This window comes from Sapajus apella, unplaced genomic scaffold, assembly GCF_009761245.1.
Source record: "Sapajus apella isolate SASKATOON/1434 unplaced genomic scaffold, GSC_monkey_1.0 scaffold83, whole genome shotgun sequence".
Taxonomy (NCBI): Eukaryota; Metazoa; Chordata; class Mammalia; order Primates; family Cebidae; genus Sapajus; species Sapajus apella.
In genome coordinates this window covers 5,287,861-5,305,392 of record NW_022437023.1, presented here as the reverse complement: position 1 = coordinate 5,305,392, position 17,532 = coordinate 5,287,861, and positions in this window count along the sequence as shown.

Genomic DNA, 17,532 nt, shown 5'->3' with positions numbered 1-17,532 from the left:
AATCTCCTCTTAATTCATTTATCTCATCATTGATTCATTTGTTTTCATTTATTCATTCAAAAGACACTGAGCGCAGTATTAGGCCGTTGTTGCATTGCTGTAAAGAAATCCCTGTGACTGGGTAATTTGTAAAAGAAAAGCTGTTTAATTGGCTCATGGTTCTGCAGTCTGTCCAGGAAGCATGGCATCAGCATCTGCTCAGCTTCTGGGGAGGCCTCAAGGAGCTTTTACTTAACGGCGGAAGATGAAACAGGAGCAGGTACTTTACATGGTGAAAGCAAGAGCAAGAGAGAGTTGAGGGATAGTGGAATGCCACACACTTTTAAGTGACCCGGATCTTGCTAATACTATCGTGAAAACAGCACCAATCCGTGAGGGATCTGCCCTCATGACCCAAACAGCTCTCATCAGGCCCCACCTCCAACACGGAGGATTACAGTTCAACATGAGATTTGGGTGGGACATCCAAACAATAATTGGCACCCATATCATATGTTAGACACTGTTTTAAGCATTAAAGATACAATGGTGAATGAGACAGATGTGTCCCCACTCTCATGGAACTTATCTTCTAGTGGTACAAGCAAGCAATGAACACTAAAAAGTGACCTGAAAGACAGAGACAGCTTTCCCTGTTTTTTTTTTTTTTTTTTTTTTTGATACAGAGTCTCGCTCTGTTTCCCAGGCTGGAGTGCAATGGCACAATCGCGGCTCACTGCAACCTCTTCCTCTTGGGTTCACCTTGGGTTCAAGTGATTCTCCTGCCTCAGCCTCCCAAGTAGCTGGGATTACAGACACATGCCACCATGCCTGGCTAATTTTTTTGTTTTTTGTTTTTTGTTTTTAGTAGAGACGGGATTTCACAGTGATGGCCAGGGCAGTCTTGAACTACTGACCTCAGGTGATCCTCCCGCCTCGGCCTCCCAAAGTGTTGGAATTACAGGTATGAGCCACTACGCCCAGCCAGCTTTTCACTTTTATAAACAATTTGACAATGCACATCTCTGTCCATTTGTCCTATTAATGTCTTGGATAAATTTTTCAGGAGAAGAATTTCAGGCCAGGTGTGGTGGTTCATTCCTGTAATCTCAGCACTTTGGGATGCCAAGACAGGAGGATCATCTGAGGTCAGGAGTTCGAGACCAGCCTGGCCAACATGGCAAAACCCCCATCTCTACTAAAAATATAAAAATTAGCTGGGTGTGGTGGCAAGTGCCTATAATCCCAGCTACTCGGGAGGCTGAGGTGAGAATTGCTGGAACCTGGGAGGCAGAGGTGCAGTGATCTGTACTCCAGCCTGGGTGACAGAGCAAGATTCCATCTCAACAAACAGAGTAAATAAAAAAAAAAAGAATTTCAATGCCACTGAACATTCATTATATATGGCCAAAATTCCCTCCAGAAAGCTCGTACCAATTTATACTCCGTCCAACAGTGAAGAAAGCAGATTTCTCCATACCTCAGTAGCCTTGGAATATCAGCATTCTCTTTGATCATTGCCAATGCAAAGGTTAGAAAAAATAAAAGGGAGGTAGAGGTTGCGGTGAGCCGAGATCGTACCATTAAAAAAAAAAAAAAAGGGCACCTAATAGATGTTTTAATTTGCATTTTGAGGGTTATAATGAGGTCCAGGTTTTTTAATGTCTATAAATGTAACATTTAAATTTGGATTTACTTTTGTGTGGCATTATCTGTTGATGTTCTTTGTCCATTTTTCTACAGGAGCTTTTTTTTTTCTTATTTAGCTTAAGATATTAATGTTGGTTTTAAGAATATTAACTCTTTGTCGTATGCATGGCAAATTATTTCTGTGTCATTTATCTCTTAATTGTATCTAGGAATTTTGATTTTCAAGATATCTAAAAGTCAGAAGAAATATGTGAATTAACCTTGGGCAATGTTTGATTGCCTACATGGGCAGTTTTTTTTAAGGCCTCTATTTGTTGCTTAAAGGCAAAAAGGAAAGGAGAAAATTAAAGGGGGAAAGACAGGATATGGCAGGGTTTGGGGAGCAGGCAGCTGAGAGAAATCTTATCCCTCATCTCAGGCAGGCTCAGCTCAGAGACCAATAAATGGCCAAGAACTTCATGAACTGCCCTAGCCCATCAGGCTTGGTGCCAGCCCTGAGCTCCCTGGGGTGAACCATCCAGGACATGTGAGCCAGCTTTCCCCTTTTCCTGTCTAAAGGTTTTTAAAAGCAGCCAGAAGCCACAGCCAGGCTGCCATGTAACTCTGTGAGACCCCAGAGACTGGCCTGAAGTTTCCTATCAAGTCCCTTGCTTGTTTGTACAGATTATTTCTAGGGGTGAATGCACCACATGTGGCTGGGATGGACTCCAAGAACTGACCTAATGAGGAGAACCAAGGGTGTTTGTGAAAGAGAGAGTTTTAGGAGAAAAGGGTTAGAATTCATTATTAGGATGAAACTAGGGAAGGAGCCAGAGTTGGGGAGGTTGGGCTTGGGAGTCAGGAGCAGACATTTAGAATGCCAGACAGAATTAGTGGCACAGGGAAAGGCTTTTGACCTGGAAAGAAGCTCAGATATACAGGATGAAGTTGAAAGGTTAAGATTTGTGTATTCATTTGAGTTCCCCCAGAAAGCTGAGCCTGAGACAAGGATTGAGAGGAAGAGAGAACATAGCTAGGGATGGCAAGGTGGCCAATAAAGCTGCATCATGGAGCCAGCTATCACTGGGAGCACTACAGCTCAGTCCCAGGGGAGACCTAGTCCTAGTGGCGACTGTGCAAAACCTCACCTTAAAGCCATCCCATCTGAGGAGTGGGGGGAGGTGGCACACTGAGTTTTATATACCCACTTCCTTCAATAGTTGACATAGATCACTGCACTACAGCCTGCCTTTGCAGGCAAAGCAGGCTTCTCTGGTTTCAGAGAAAACCCTCAGGCAAAGACATGCAGAGACCGGCCACTGGAATTTGGTGGGATCACTCAAGTGGTAAGGGCTGAGGGACATGGACCGGCACCTACACCTCTGCTATACCTGGAGACAATTTGCGTGCAGATTTGAGAGACGTGATGTTTGCTAAAATTATCCAGGGTTTTTTTTCCTAAGGCTGTGATTAATCAAGTAAGGCTAGTTGTCTTTTGATTAGGAGTCAAGAAGCAGACTTGAGGTTATAACTGATTTTAGAGAATCAGAATTCTAGTACCAGCACTCAGGATATTCATCCTGCCCCAAGTTACACAGCTTGGTGAGCCACACAGGTGGTGAACCAGGGCAGGATTGCGGCCTGGTCTGTGTTACTCCAAAGCCCATTAAGAAGACAGAGGGCTACATGGCCTGGTATAGGGAGTGTGGTTTCCACAGGAAGCTTGCTGCCTGTGACTCCTTCCTCAGCAGCCAGGGAAATGGGCTAGAAGGAGGCTGTGTAGCTGCCATCTGTTCTCCCAGCTCAGCTGCCTGGCAACTGCCCGCCCATGTCTGCTCTCTGCTCTGGAGAAGAAGGCATTCCTCTACGGCCCATCGGGCAGGACGAGGAGCTATGCCCTCGCCAAGGCTGCACCACATGATGGATTCAATGATGATGACTTTCTGATGTGGGGGCTGCTCAGTCATGTAGCAGACCCAATCCCATCTGGTATATGTTCTTGAAAGGGCTGCTGGAAGAAAAAATCCTCATACTGCTCATGCTGGTGAGAGTGTGTGTGTGTATACGCATGTGCAGGAGGAGTGTGTACACACAGGTATGAGTATATACACAGGTGTGGAGCTAGACGTGTGTGTGCGCATGCACACACATGGGTGTAGACTTGAATATTGAGAATTCAAAACCATTGCATTCAATTTCCTTCTCAGAGATTATTAAGCAAATAAGTCGTTAATAATAATGCCCCTGTTTTTAAAATGCTTTCCACATGCAGTAATTTAGCAGGTGCTTTATACACATTGGTTATTGTAGTTAATATAAATCTTACAAGTGCCAAACAAAAGAAATGTTATCTTCTTTATGCTACAGATGAGAAACCGAAGTTTGTGAGGCTAAATGAGCTGTCCAACACTCAACTTGGAAGTGGCAGAGCTGGGTTTCAAGACCATGTCTCTTATTCCACAGTGCATGATATTTAATTTCCATCCTCTCCTAAATCTTCTCAATGAGAATGAACCAACAACTACAGCTACAAATAACAGGAATGATTTGCATAAAACTAATGTTGAGCAAAAGACGCCAGACACAGAAGAATACCAACTACATGATTTCATTCATATAAAGTTCAAAAACAGGCAGAATTAATCTGTGATGTCAAGAGTTGGGAGAATGGTTAGCCTTGCAAGGGGCAGGGAAGGACTGGAAGGGGACACTGGAGGGACTTGTGGCGGGCTAGTAATTGATAATGTTTTCTTTTTTTTTTTTTTTTTAATTGAGACAGGGTCTCTGTCACCCAGGCGGGAGTGCAGTGGCACAATCATGGCTTACTGCAGACTTGAACATGCGGGCTCAAGTGATCCTCCTGCCTCAGCCTTCTGAGTAGCTGGGACCACAAGTGTGGTCCCTGGGAAGCCAGGGCTGCCATGAGCTGTGATCATACCACTCAACTCCAGCTTGGGTAACAGAATGAGACCTTATCTAAAAAAAGAAAAACAAAACAGACAAAACATTTGAATTGACAATTCACCAAACAAGAGATATAAATAGCTAGCAGGCACATGTAAAGATGTTCAGCATCATTAGCGATTATAGAAATGCAGATCAAAACTACAGTGAGATATCACTTCACATCCACTGGAATTGACTATTACCAAAAAGACATACGGTAACAGGTCTTGGTGAAGATCTGGAAAAACTGAAACCCTCATCTAGAATGTAAAATGGTAGGAAACTTCATATGGAATGTAAAATGATAGGAACATAAAATGGTACAGATACTTTGGAAAATCGCTTGGCAGTTTCTTGATAGGTTAAACATAAGCTTTCTATAAAAGCCAGAAATTCCACTCCTATGTATCTACTCCCCAAGAGATATGAAAATATATTCCACAAAAAGACTTGGACACAGATGTTCATATCAGTGTTATTCAAAATATCCCCAAAGTGGAAACAACTGAAATATTCATTAACTTGCAAATGGTCTAGCCATGCATCAGAATACTATTCAGCAATAAAAAGGACAAAAGGCCTGGTGCAATGGCTTACACCAGTGGTCCCAGCGCTTTGGGAGGCTGAGGCAGGCAGATCACTTGAGCCCAGAAGTTCAAGACGAGCCTGGGCAACACAGGGAGACCTCATCTCTACAAAAAATACAAAAATTAGCTTGGGCATGGTGGCACAGACCTGTAGTACCCGCTACTTGGGAGGCTGAGGTGGGAGGACCACTTGAGCCCAGGAGGTAGAGTCTTCAGTGAGCTGAGATCATACCACCGCTCTCCAGCCTGGGCAACAGAGTGAGACCCTGTGTCAAAAGAAAAGAGAAAAAGGAGAAAAAGCACAGATGCCTGTTATAACATGAATGAACCTCAGAAACACTATGCTTAATGAAAGACCACATATTGTCTGATTTCATTTATATGAAATGTCCAGAAGAGACAAATAGGGTTTGTAGAAAGGCAGAAGTAAATTTGTGGTTACCAGTGACTGGGGGTGTGAAAAGAAATGAGGCCAAATGGACAAAAGATTGTGGTGAGGGTTGTACCACTCTGTAACTTTCTAAAGTCATTCCTGTTGTTCCTTAATTTTTGTTTGGGTTTTTGCTGCTGTTGTTGTTTTAGAGACAAGTCTTGCTTTGTCTCCCAGACTGGAATGCATGGCTCACTGTTGCCTCAAACTCCTGAGCTCAGGGGATCCTCCGACCTTAGCCTTCTGAGTAGCTAGGACTCCTGGCATGCACCACTATGCCTGGATAATTTTTTTTTTTTTTGAGACGGAGTTTCGCTCTTGTTACCCAGGCTGGAGTGTACTGGCACGATCTCGGCTCACCGCAACCTCCGCCTCCTGGGTTCAGGCAATTCTCCTGCCTCAGCCTCCTGAGTAGCTGGGACTACAGGCGTGTGCCACCATGCCCAGCAAATTTTTGTATTTTTAGTAGAGACGGCGTTTCACCATGTTAACCAGAATGGTCTCGATCTCTTGACTTCATGATCTACCTGCTTTGGCCTCCCAAAGTGCTGGGATTATAGGCGTGAGCCACTGCGCCCGGCCGCCTGGATAATTTTTAAATTATTTTTTAGATACAGGCCCTCACTATGTTGCCAAGGTGGTCTCAAACTTCCGACCTCAAGCGATCCTCCCACTTTGGCCTCCCAAAGCACCGGGACTACAGGTGTGAGCCAGCATGCTCAGCCAACTTTTGTTTGCTTTTATTGAAGTATAATGTATTAGGTCAGTGCAAAAGTAATTACGGTTTTTGCCATTATATGCAATGTCAAAACTGTTATTACTTTTGCACTGACCAACGCATACAAAAAAGTACACAAATCTAAAATGTACAGCTTGACTTACATACAGAAAGACACACAAACCACACCTCTGTGTAACCACCACCCAGATCAAGATAGTGAACATTTCCAGCACCAGAGAAGGCTTTTCCCCTAGCCAGTCCCTCACAAAAGCAATCACCATTCTGACTTCTATCACTATAGGTTAGAGTGTTGCCCGCTCTTTTTGTTTTTTTTTTTTTTGTTTGTTTGTTTGTTTGAGATGGAGCCTCACTCTGTCACCCAGGCTGGAGTACAATGGCACCATCCCAGCTCACTGCAACCTCTGCCTCCTGGGTTCAAGCAATTCTTCTGCCTCAGCCTCCCAAGTAGCTGGGACTACAGGTGCCCGCCAACACGCCCGGCTAATTTTTGTATTTTTAGCAGACACAGGGTTTCACCATATCGGCCAGGCTGGTCTAGAACTCCTGACCTTGTGATCCACTTGCCTCGGCCTCCCAAAGTGCTGGGATTACTGCACCCGGCCATGTTGCCAATTCTTAGAACACAGAGCAGGCACTCAACAGTATTGGCCCCTCTCTGTCATTGGAGAGGGTCTCTTCCAGGTTCCTTCTCGACCCTGTCATTGCACTCTAGGCCCAGTGAGGATCAGAAACTATAAATCCCACCTGGAACAGAAAAGCAGCCATGCCTAGCTGAAGTGGACTGGGTGTAAGAATGGACCAGGATGAACCGTGGGGTCCATGCTCCGTGAAACAAGCTCCAACCAGCATTCCTGAGGTCTGCATCCAGTCAGTGCTATCAGCTGGGAACCCTGGACTTTTCTATCTTCTCCTGGTTTCTGGACCTCCTACCCACTCCTTTGCTATGCAAAGCAATTCAGTTCCTCTTAGCCTGGGTCTTCTCTTGCAGCCTAGGCTCACAGCCTCTCATCATTCCCACCGAAATTGTGTATGAAGACTCATCAAGGTGTTTTCCTAAATGAAAGAAACATCTACTCAGGAGGTAGGAGGAAGTGCATCCGCTTCTGAAAACAGCACACTTGTTTTTCCTGCTTTTGTTCCATTTTAGAGATGAAGAAACTGAGACCCAGAAAGGTTACATTACTTGCCCTGATCACAAAACTCATAACTGGTGACACTAGAAGTTGAATCCTGACTCCAAAATCTATGAAGTTTGGCTTGTTCATCTCTGTAGCCCCAGAACTTAGCAAAGTGTCACAACACATGGTCAGAGTTCAATTAGTACATGTCCTATTTGGATCGAATTAAAGGATGGCTGGCGGGTGCGGGCGGAGGAAGAGGTCCTGGGCCTGTGAGGGCAACTGGAGCAGAGAGAGAACACATTGTTTAAGGAGTCGGTGGAGGGTGCTGAAGGCAGAGGGGGCTGGCCCCCATGCTGCTGCGTGGAGAGGGCTGCCCCTCCCTGGTTTCTCTCCCTCCTGCCTTCCAGCGGGGCTGGTGCTCTGGGCAGAGGCTGCTGCCATCATTCATCAAAGCCCAGTAGCCTGAGGAAGCTCAGGGCCCATCCATAAGACACTTTCAATCAACTTTGGTTCAATTTATTCTCTCTAAATGACTCTGAAATGTAAATAAAATTAAATTAATGCTGCTGTATTTGTCTCTGGTTAGGGCTGTAATGGGCTTCAGTAATGCTGCCCCTGAGATCAGCTGTGAAGAGGGAAGCCCTGACAGCAGCAGCGTGGCCGGGTTTGTGCCCCCCTCACACTGTCACCCCTCCATCCTCCCTGCTCTGGAGGGACAGACTACACTCTCCACATTCATCGTGGGAGGGGTGGGAGGCTGTGGCACCTTCACCCCTTCTTCTTTTTTTTTTCTCACTCTGTCGCCTGGGCTGGAGTGCAATGGTGTGATCTCGGCTCACTGCAACCTCCGCCCCTCAGGTTCAAGTGATTCTCCTGCTTCAGCCTCCTGAGTAGCTGGGATTACAGGCATGCGCCACCATGCCCAGCTATTTTTTGTATTTTTAGTAGCATTAGGGTTTTATCATGTTGGCCAGGCTGGTCTTGAACTCCTGAACTCAAGTAATTTGCCTGCCTTGGTCTCCCAAAATGCTGGGATTACAGGCGTGAGCCACCACACCCGGCCCAGCCCTTCTTCTGCCTCAGCACAAGCTGACTGGGACTACCTGATTGCTTGCCATAGATACTCCCATTGCCACTGCCCCAGCCCCCTCAATGCCCACAGTTTTGGAGCTTTAGAACAGGGCAGAAGGACTTTTTCTTTGCCGACCAAGCCAAGACCATACATTCCAGAAGCCAGTCGGTGAGGAGCCCCCCACACATGCTTCCTCACCAGGACTTAAGCCCTTGGTCCACATCCCCCTCCACAGAAGGGGATCCCTTGGCCTAGAGCAGCGTTTCTCCACCTTGGCATCATTGACATTCTTTGCTGTGGCTGGATAATTTTTTGTTGTGGGGCTGTCCTGTGCATTGCAGGGGGTTTAACAACATCCCTAGTCTCTACCAACCACAGACCAGTAGCATCTACCCACAGCCCCAGTTGTGACAACTAAAAATGTCTCCAGGCTGAGTACGGTGGCTCACACCTGTAATCCCAGCATTTTGGGAGGCCAAGGCGGGTGGATCACCTGAGGTCAGGAGTTCAAGACCAACCTGGCCAACATGGCAAAACCCCATCTCTACTAAAAATACAAAAAAGTAGCGAGGCATGGTGGCAGGAGCCTGTAATCCCAGCTGCTCGGGAGACTGAGCAGGAGAATCACTTGAACCTGGCAGGCGGAGGTTGCAGTGAATCAAGATTGTGCCATTGCATTTCAGCCTAGGCAACAAGAGGGAAACTCCATCTCAAAAAAAAAAAAAAAAAGTCTCCAGATATTACCAATTGATCTCAGGGTGCCAAAATTGCCTCTGATTGAGAGCCACAGCCCTGGGGGAAAGGCAGGGAGAGGAGGGTACATGAGAGAGGAGTGGATGACAGAATCCTACAAGATATCCTCGTCTTTCCACTCTCTGTCAGTCTCATCTATCCTGCCCCTAAGATGGCATCTAAAAATCTATCAACATTGTTCTAACATAAATAATAAATGGCCATCTAAGCCTTTGGACTAAACACCAGGAAACCTTCCCTCCAGCAACCTCTTCCACCCTCTCCCACTCCAGTCCCCCAGTGTACCCAGCCCAGCCTCAGGAACCAAAAAACCTAGAAAGGAGATTTCTTTGGGATTTCCATTAGCAGAGATGCACCAGGTGAAGGAGGTTTCAATACATTGAGATTCTCCACGAAGGAAGAAATTTCTTGTCAAGAGATTTCTGAAAGAAGGAAATTCCAAACAGGAGGCTATTTTCCAACAGAAGTAGGGGACCAACACTTCTGACTGACTGGGCTATTAGAATTTATCAATATCTTTTTAGTATTCAACTGCTCACACCCGCAGAAGGGGCAGAGCAGGGCAGGGGCTGGTGGAAAACTCCCACGTTTTGCTCCCTCGAGCTGGGGCAAGAGAACGCTAAGAAGCATGAGGAGCATTATCTCCCAGGGTTCAAAGGTCCTGGTGACAAAGGCAATGACAACGAATTTCCCCAGGGAAAGGGAGGACAGAGGCAAGTCCTCACCCCTGTGTCCTTCCACCTGTCACTTCAGCCATCTCAATTTAGAGAACAAACTGTGGGGAAACGATCCTGTGACTTGAACTCTGTTTATACATCTCCTAAAGCTTTTTTGTGATCCAGAAGAAGGCTTGGCCAGAACATTCTGGTTTACACAGAGGAAATCAAAGAAAATGTTTATAATCACAGGACAAAGCCTAAGCCCGGATGTACAACAAGAGCAAGGAAGGCAGATGGGGAGGCATCCCCGCCTCCTACTGGATTCATTATCACAAAATAATTAAAACCCACCTCCCATCTTTGTAATTCCTCATAATCTGATTTGTGTGTATGTGTTCGCTATATTTCTACCTCTTGCCAAAGTCTGTTCCTGGCAGAATTTCCGATTTTGGGAAGTCAGTAAAAATCCCTGGTCCAAAAGTACATTCATAATCTGGAGAATTGTCCATCAACCAGCTTTGTGTCAGTAGGATGTTTATTTGACCCATGACTGCTGGGCTCATTAACTTATCGTAATGTGCTGTTCCAGATCCAACCGCTCTTGTGCTAAGTCTTTGGATGAATTTTGTTCCTGCTAATTCTGCCCTGCTAGGACACCCTAATGCAGATGATAAAGAATCCAGAGATAAGAACAGATGGGTGAGCACTTCACATATCTTCAGTTCGTTCCGTTAGCATAGCAGTGACTTCCAAGTACAGCCTTCATCCCTTCCAGGTGCACAGAAGTGCTGCTTTGATGGTTCCATACTGGTAGATACTGTGCACCAGCCTCTCAGGACAGATGGAAAGGAGTGGGTTTAGAGTGCAGTGGCAAGGACTGACATTCCGCCCTCAGTGACTCCTCCCCCTCCTCTACAGAGCCCCTCTTTCTATCACAGTTTCCCTGGGCCCTTGCCTGCCTGCTCCCTCCTGCCACAGCCTTGCCTGGGTTGTCCCAGGCTCCCAGCTCCAGATGGAGCTTTGTCCTAGGGGCTAGGCCTGGCATACAAAGCGAACTCCATGGACTCTCTCTCTCCCTACCGTGTCCCAGGACGTGGTCAGGAATAATGGCTGGAGTGTAAGAAATCCAGATTTTCTAGACCCTTGCTGGAGAGCTAAGGTTTGAATCAATGCCGTTTTTACTCCAAAACCCTTTTAGGAGGCTGGGCGCGGTGGCTCACACCTGTAATCCCAGCACTTTGGGAGGCCGAGGTGGGTGGATCACCTGAGGTCAGGAGTTCACGATCAGCCTGACTAACACGGAGAAATCCCATCTCTACTAAAAATATAAAATCAGCCGGGCGTGGAGGCACATGCCTGTAATCCCAGCTACTTGGGAGGCTAAGGCAGGATAATCGCTTGAGCCCAGGAGGCAGAGGTTTCGGTGAGCAGAGATTGTGCCACTGCACTCTAGCCTGGGCAACAAGAGAGAAACTCCATCTCAAAAAATAAATAAATAAATAAATAAATTAGCTGGGCGTGGCAGTGTGTGCCTGTAATTTCAGCTCCTCTGGAGGCTGAGGCAGGAGAATTTCTTGAACTCTGGAGGCAGAGGTTGCAGTGAGCTGATTTTCACACCACTGCACTCCAGCCTGGCAACAGAGTGAGACTCTCAAAAAAAAAAAAAAAAAGAAAGAAAAGAAAAAAAGGAAACAAAGTCCTTCTAGGACAAATAGGGTGAAGCAAGACTCTGCCCACTGTGGCACTGCCCTCCTACCCTGTCTCCACCAGTAGCTGGTGTCCATATCTCCAGCCTTCTCTCCAACAGCCTCCTCCAAGAGGGGGCATTAGCACTCTACTGATGGCACAGAACTTGGCTGCTGTGCTAGCTTCCCCTCTTTGACTGTGATGGATGATGAGTGACTAGAGTGGGAAGAGTGTGTGTGTGTGTGTGTGTGTGTGTGTGTGTGTGTGTGTGTGTGTTCTAAGCAGATGAGAGGAGGTGAGGCAGACAGAAACAGAAGGCAGAATGAGAGGCCCAGATGCAATGGTTGACTGATGAAGAAAGAAAGCAATGGGCTGGAAGGAGAAGAGAATCAAAATGGGACCCTAACAGAGGCCAGGGTAGATGGAGAGGAGCCACAGGAGCTCAGTTTATCACCTTCTGCCTGTTTCCTCATCTATTTAACAGAGACAATAATTGTACCTACTTCACAGGGGTATTGTGAGGGTCAAATGAGTTAATATACTTAAAGCGCTAGGACAGTGCCAGCTGGCTGGGCCCGGTGGCTCACATCTGTAACCCCAGTGCTTTTTGTTTGTTTTTGAGACAGAGTCTCGCTCTGTTGCCCACACTGGAGTGCAATGGTGAGATCTTGGTTCACTGCAACCTCCACCTCCTAGGTTCAAGCAATTCTCCTGCCTCAGCCTCCTGAGTAGCTGGAATTACAGGCACCCACCATTGTGCCTGGCTAATTTTTGTATTTTTAGTAGAGACAGGGTTTCGCCATGTTGGCCAGGCTGGTTTGAACTCCTGACCTCAGGTGATCTTCCCACCTTAGCCTCCCAAAGTGCTGGGATTACAAGTGTTAGCCACTACCCTACCCCTCAGCCTTGTATTTTTTTTTTTTTTAGATGGAGTCTCACTGTGTCACCCAGGCTGGAGTGTACGGTGGTGTGACGTCGGCTCACTGCAACCTCCACCTCCTGGGTTCAAGCGATTCTCCTGCCTCAGCCTTCCAAGTAGCTGGTATTGCAGGAACCTGCCACCACCTGACTAATTTTTTTTGTAGTTTTAGTAGAGACGGGGTTTTGCCATTTTGGCCAAGCTTAATCTTGAACTCCAGACCTTAGGTGATCCATCTATACCTCAGCCTCCCAAAGTGCTGGGGTTACAGGTGTGAGCCACTGCGCCTGGCCTGTAATTCCAGTGTGTTGGGAGGTTGAGGTGGGAGGATCTGTTGAGGCCAGGAGTTTGAGACCAACCTGGGCAACATAGAGAGACCCTGCCTCTACAAAAAATAAAAATAAATTAGCCAGGTATGGTGGTGCACACCTATACTCCCAGGTACTAGGGAGGCTGAGGTGGGAGGATCACTTGAGCCTATGAGGTGGAGGCTGCAGTGAGCCATGACATGATTGTACCACAGCCCTCCAACCTGGGTGACAGAGTGTGAGCCACTGGCTCAACCAGGATTGGCTTTTAAGGATTATTAAATGCAGGATAATATTTTAAGCTCTTCTCGGTCATTTACATCCTTGTGAGAATGAATTTCAACTACGTTCACTAGAGCAGGTTTTATAGCAGACAAGAGAAAAGGCAAGAGGGTTTGGGACAATTTGGCCTGGGTACGGTTGGGCCTGAAGTGAGGGCTGATAGAGACCCCACGGAGCCAGGGCCAGGCATTGTACTCCAGACACTTTTCTGTGATTGAGCCTGGGCTAGAAGCCAAATAGATGGCACCCACCTGGGTCATGCTGTGCATGCATGTGGGGCGGGGGCCAGCGCTCACTCACTCACTTTGGGACACACAGTAAAATCTCCATAACGTGGTGGGGGTGAGAAAGTACAGTGCAATGGTTACAAAAATAATCTGAAACCACACTACCTGGATTCAAATCCTGGCTTCTGAATGTGTAACCTTGACTAAGTTAATAGATCACTTTGCCTGAGTGTGTTCATTTGTCAAGAGAGTGGGATGACACCTACCTCACAGGGCTATTTTTGTTGTTGTTTTACAGATAGGGTCTCACTATGTTGCCCAGGCTGGAGCGTAGTGGCACTATCACAGCTCGCTGCATCCTGGAACTCCTGGACTCAAGCAATCCTCCCACCTCAGCCTCCCAAATAGCTGGGACTACAGACATGTGCCACCATGCCTGGCATCACAGGGCTGTTTTGAAGACTAAATGAGCTCATACACTTAAAATGCTTCGAACAGTACCCAGCAACAAAGTAAGGGTCTTCTTTTTTTTCTTTTTTTTGAGACGGGGTCTTGCTATGATGCTCAGACTGGTCTTTAACTTCTGGCTCAAGCAATCCTTCTGCCTCAGCCTCCCTAGCAGCTGGGATTATAGGAGCTCTCCCCATGCCTGGCTATGGCATGGGTCTTATCATTACCACCATTATTCCTACTATTAGTTCTAAGACTCTGAATTCAGAATAAGGACACCTTGATCTCATCTTGGTCTCTGTGGTTCCTCCTTCTTATCACCTACACTCCTGAGGGACTAGTTACCCAATCCCCCAGGGAGGACCTGAGACGGAGCATAGTTTCCTCATGACAGGACACCTTGCAACGGCACTCCAAGGTGGCCCAGTGCTGGGCTACGGAGAGGGCTTATCAGCTGCGAATAGGAAATTGCTGCATTTTGCTCCTGGAATTAAGCCTCAGTCACTTCTTCAGTAAAGGCTTTCAGGTTTAAGCTCTTTGGGATTGGGCAGGGTTCTGTTCTCCTGAGGGGACCCTCTGGTCAAGGGGAGGCACTCTGGCCCCAGCAGGGAAGAAGCAGCAGGGAGAGGGAGAGGGCGAGGGAGGGTGTCGCCTAGGCCAGCAGAGGCAAAAGCATTTCCTGCCTGAAGCTGGCTGCAGTGGGAAGTTTGGGTGCTGAGAATTGGGGGTGTGAGGACAGCTGCTGAAGGGGAAGCCTTGGTTCCAGCATTCTTGAATCCTTTCAAGTTCTCCCACCGCCCTCTGCCTCCCAAAGCATCAACAGTAGTTTTCTAGCTATGTGGCTTTGGGCACAGCAGTTCCCCGTGAGCATCCGTATCCATCTGTACATCTCTGAGCCTCAGTATCCTCATCTATGCAATGGGCAAAAATACTATTTTGAGGCAGAAATATAGGTTACCTACAGGGCAGCCTTGACTGGGGTGAAGCATAGGGGATGCTGGAAATGATCTGTATCTTGATGTGGAGGACGGTTACACGGGTGTACTTACATGGAAAGATTCATCAGGCTGTGTGTGCACTTAAGATTAGGACACTTTACTACACGTAAATTATACAACACAAAAGTCAACAAACAGGTCAGGCACAGTGGCTCATGCCCATAATCCCAGCACTTCAGGAGGCCGAGGCTGGTGGATCACCTGAGGTCAGGAGTTCGAGACCAGCCTGGCCAACATGGTGAAACCCGTCTCTACTACAAATACGAAGAAAAATTAGCCAGGTGTGGTGGGGGCCCCTGTAATCCCAGCTACTTGGGAGGCTGAGGCAGGAGAACTGCTTGAACCTGGGAGGTTGGGGTTGCAGTGAATTGAGGTCACGCCATTGCACTCCAGCCTGGGTGAGTGAAGCTCCATCTCAAAAAAAAAAAAAGTTAACAAACAGAAAAGATGCCCCCTCATTCTCAAGTCTGTCCTAAAGTGTGATCATGAGGGTGATCACAGGAAGGGTGAGATCAAAGCATTTCACACGGGGCCTGCGTGGCTCTGTGGTGTTCTCTCATCCCCTATCTGCACCTGGGATGGATTTGCAAGATGCAATCTCAAGAAAAGTAGTTGCCCTATGTCCTCCTGGGCAACAAAACTGGAGTATGACTAACTAAGCAAATCAACAGGGAGACTTCTCTGACATGCAAATTAAGGCATAAACACAAATGAGAGACGAGACATCCTGGTTTTAGGCCGGAGAGGTATCATCAGTTCCATTTTGGAATTAGCTGAGGCACAGAGGGTGGCCAGGGGGTAGGAGGCCCAGGAAGGACTAGCATACAGGCCCCCTGACTCCCAGTCCAGTGCTCTTCCCAGAACCGGAATCACTCAGATGGCCAGGATGTCAGGTCTGGCTCCCCCCGCCCCCATGTGGCCAGCCTGGGAACTCCCCGTTTGCAATGCTGCCAGGACCGTCTGTGCACAGATGGGCGAGACAGGCTGCCCCTCCTCCCTGTAACTCTGCACTTGATGACATGACAGCTCAGTAATGAGTCATCCCAAAGGATGAATGAGCTGGAGAACAAACCCCGCCTTCTGGAGGTGGGGACAGGAATCCCAGAGTGGCTCCCCTGCCTGGCTGCTGCACATTCTTTGCAAACTTGCTTGTCCAGCCCCTGGGTCTACAAAAGAAGAGAGATGACAATGTTGCCTCCCAGGTGCCCTGGCTGACCTCTCTATCCAGTCATCATGCCCAGCCCCAGAGCCCCTACATTTGATAGTCCCAGCAAGACTTCCATTCATTGACAAAATGGTTCCCCTACCCTCCCTTAGGCACCTGCTCCCAAATCCTCTTTCTCTCCTTTCTCCCTGCTCCCTGCCATGTGCTCTCTAACTCAACCTGATTGTCTACTGGACCCAACACCTCCTGGCTAAGGTGAGAGCTTGTCGGGGGATCATTCATTACTAATACCCAGCAATCCCATTGTCTACCACAAGCTGGTTTCTCCATCCCAATAAACCCCACTTGGTAGCCAGTCTAAATCAAGGCTGAAAAGCAATTTTAATGTGAATCTCTGGATCTATTTGTTCACTTCTCCATTCAGCCCTTCAATAAGCAAGTAAGAGATATAAAGACACAAGGCATTGTCATAGTCCTAATTTGGCACCCCAAACTGTTCCTTTTTACTGTTTCTCCTTTCCCTTCAAAAGCTCTGTTTCTGAATTTTTCAGCTTACTAGCTATGTGACCTTGAGCAGAAAACAAACAAGAAAAAAAACTCCATTATTATAGATGCCAAGTGCTATGCTAGGTGATTTACATCTGTTATTTAATTCTCCCTGACAACACTGCGAGGTAAATATTATTGTCCCCATTTTTCTAGGTGAGAGAATGGAGGGTCAGAGAACTTAGTTAAACTTGTCTAAGACCACACAGTTAGCAGCTGGCAGAGCCATGGTTTGAACCCAGGCCATTCCACCTCCCCAAACCCCTATTTCCTCATCTGTAAAATAGAATCTGTGCCATACATAAAATCCCGGTACAGGCTAGCAGGTTTAGAAACCCTTTCTACTTTCCCCTGCCCCTAGGTTCATGGCGAAGACCTTGGTCAGGACCTCAGCTATGCCATGGCACAAAGACCCAGGACTGTAGTTGGAGGCTTATGGGGCCCGTCCAGGGGGTCCTGAGGCTGTCCTCTTCTCCCACAGACACGTTCATGATGCAGCGTTGTAGTAATCTCATCCCAGCATGGCGCAGCCCAGTGGAAGAAGGTGAAAATGGGATGTTGTTATTTACTTTAAAAGTCAAATATGTGTCTCAAAATAATGTTATTGAATTCTTCAAAAGACAGGTACAAGGAAGCTCACAGCAGCTTCATTAAGAATAGCTAACGAGGCTGGGCAGGGTGGCTCACGCCTGTAATCCCAGCACTTTAGGAGGCCGGAGTGGGTGGATCACCTGAGGTCAGGAGTTCGAGACCAGCCTGGCCAACATGGTGAAACCCCGCCTCTACTAAAAATATAAAAACTTGGCTGGGCGTGGTGGTGGGTGCCTGTAATCCCAGCTACTTGAGAGGCGGAGGCAGGAGAATCGCTTGAACGCAGGAGGTGGAGGTTGCAGTGAGCCAAGATCGTACCATTGCACTCCAGCCTGGGCAACAAAGTGAGACTCTATCTCAAAAAAAAAAAAAAAAAAAAAAAAAAAAAGAATAGCTAACAAATGGAGACAACGCAAGTGTCCACCAACAAGAAGCTAAATAA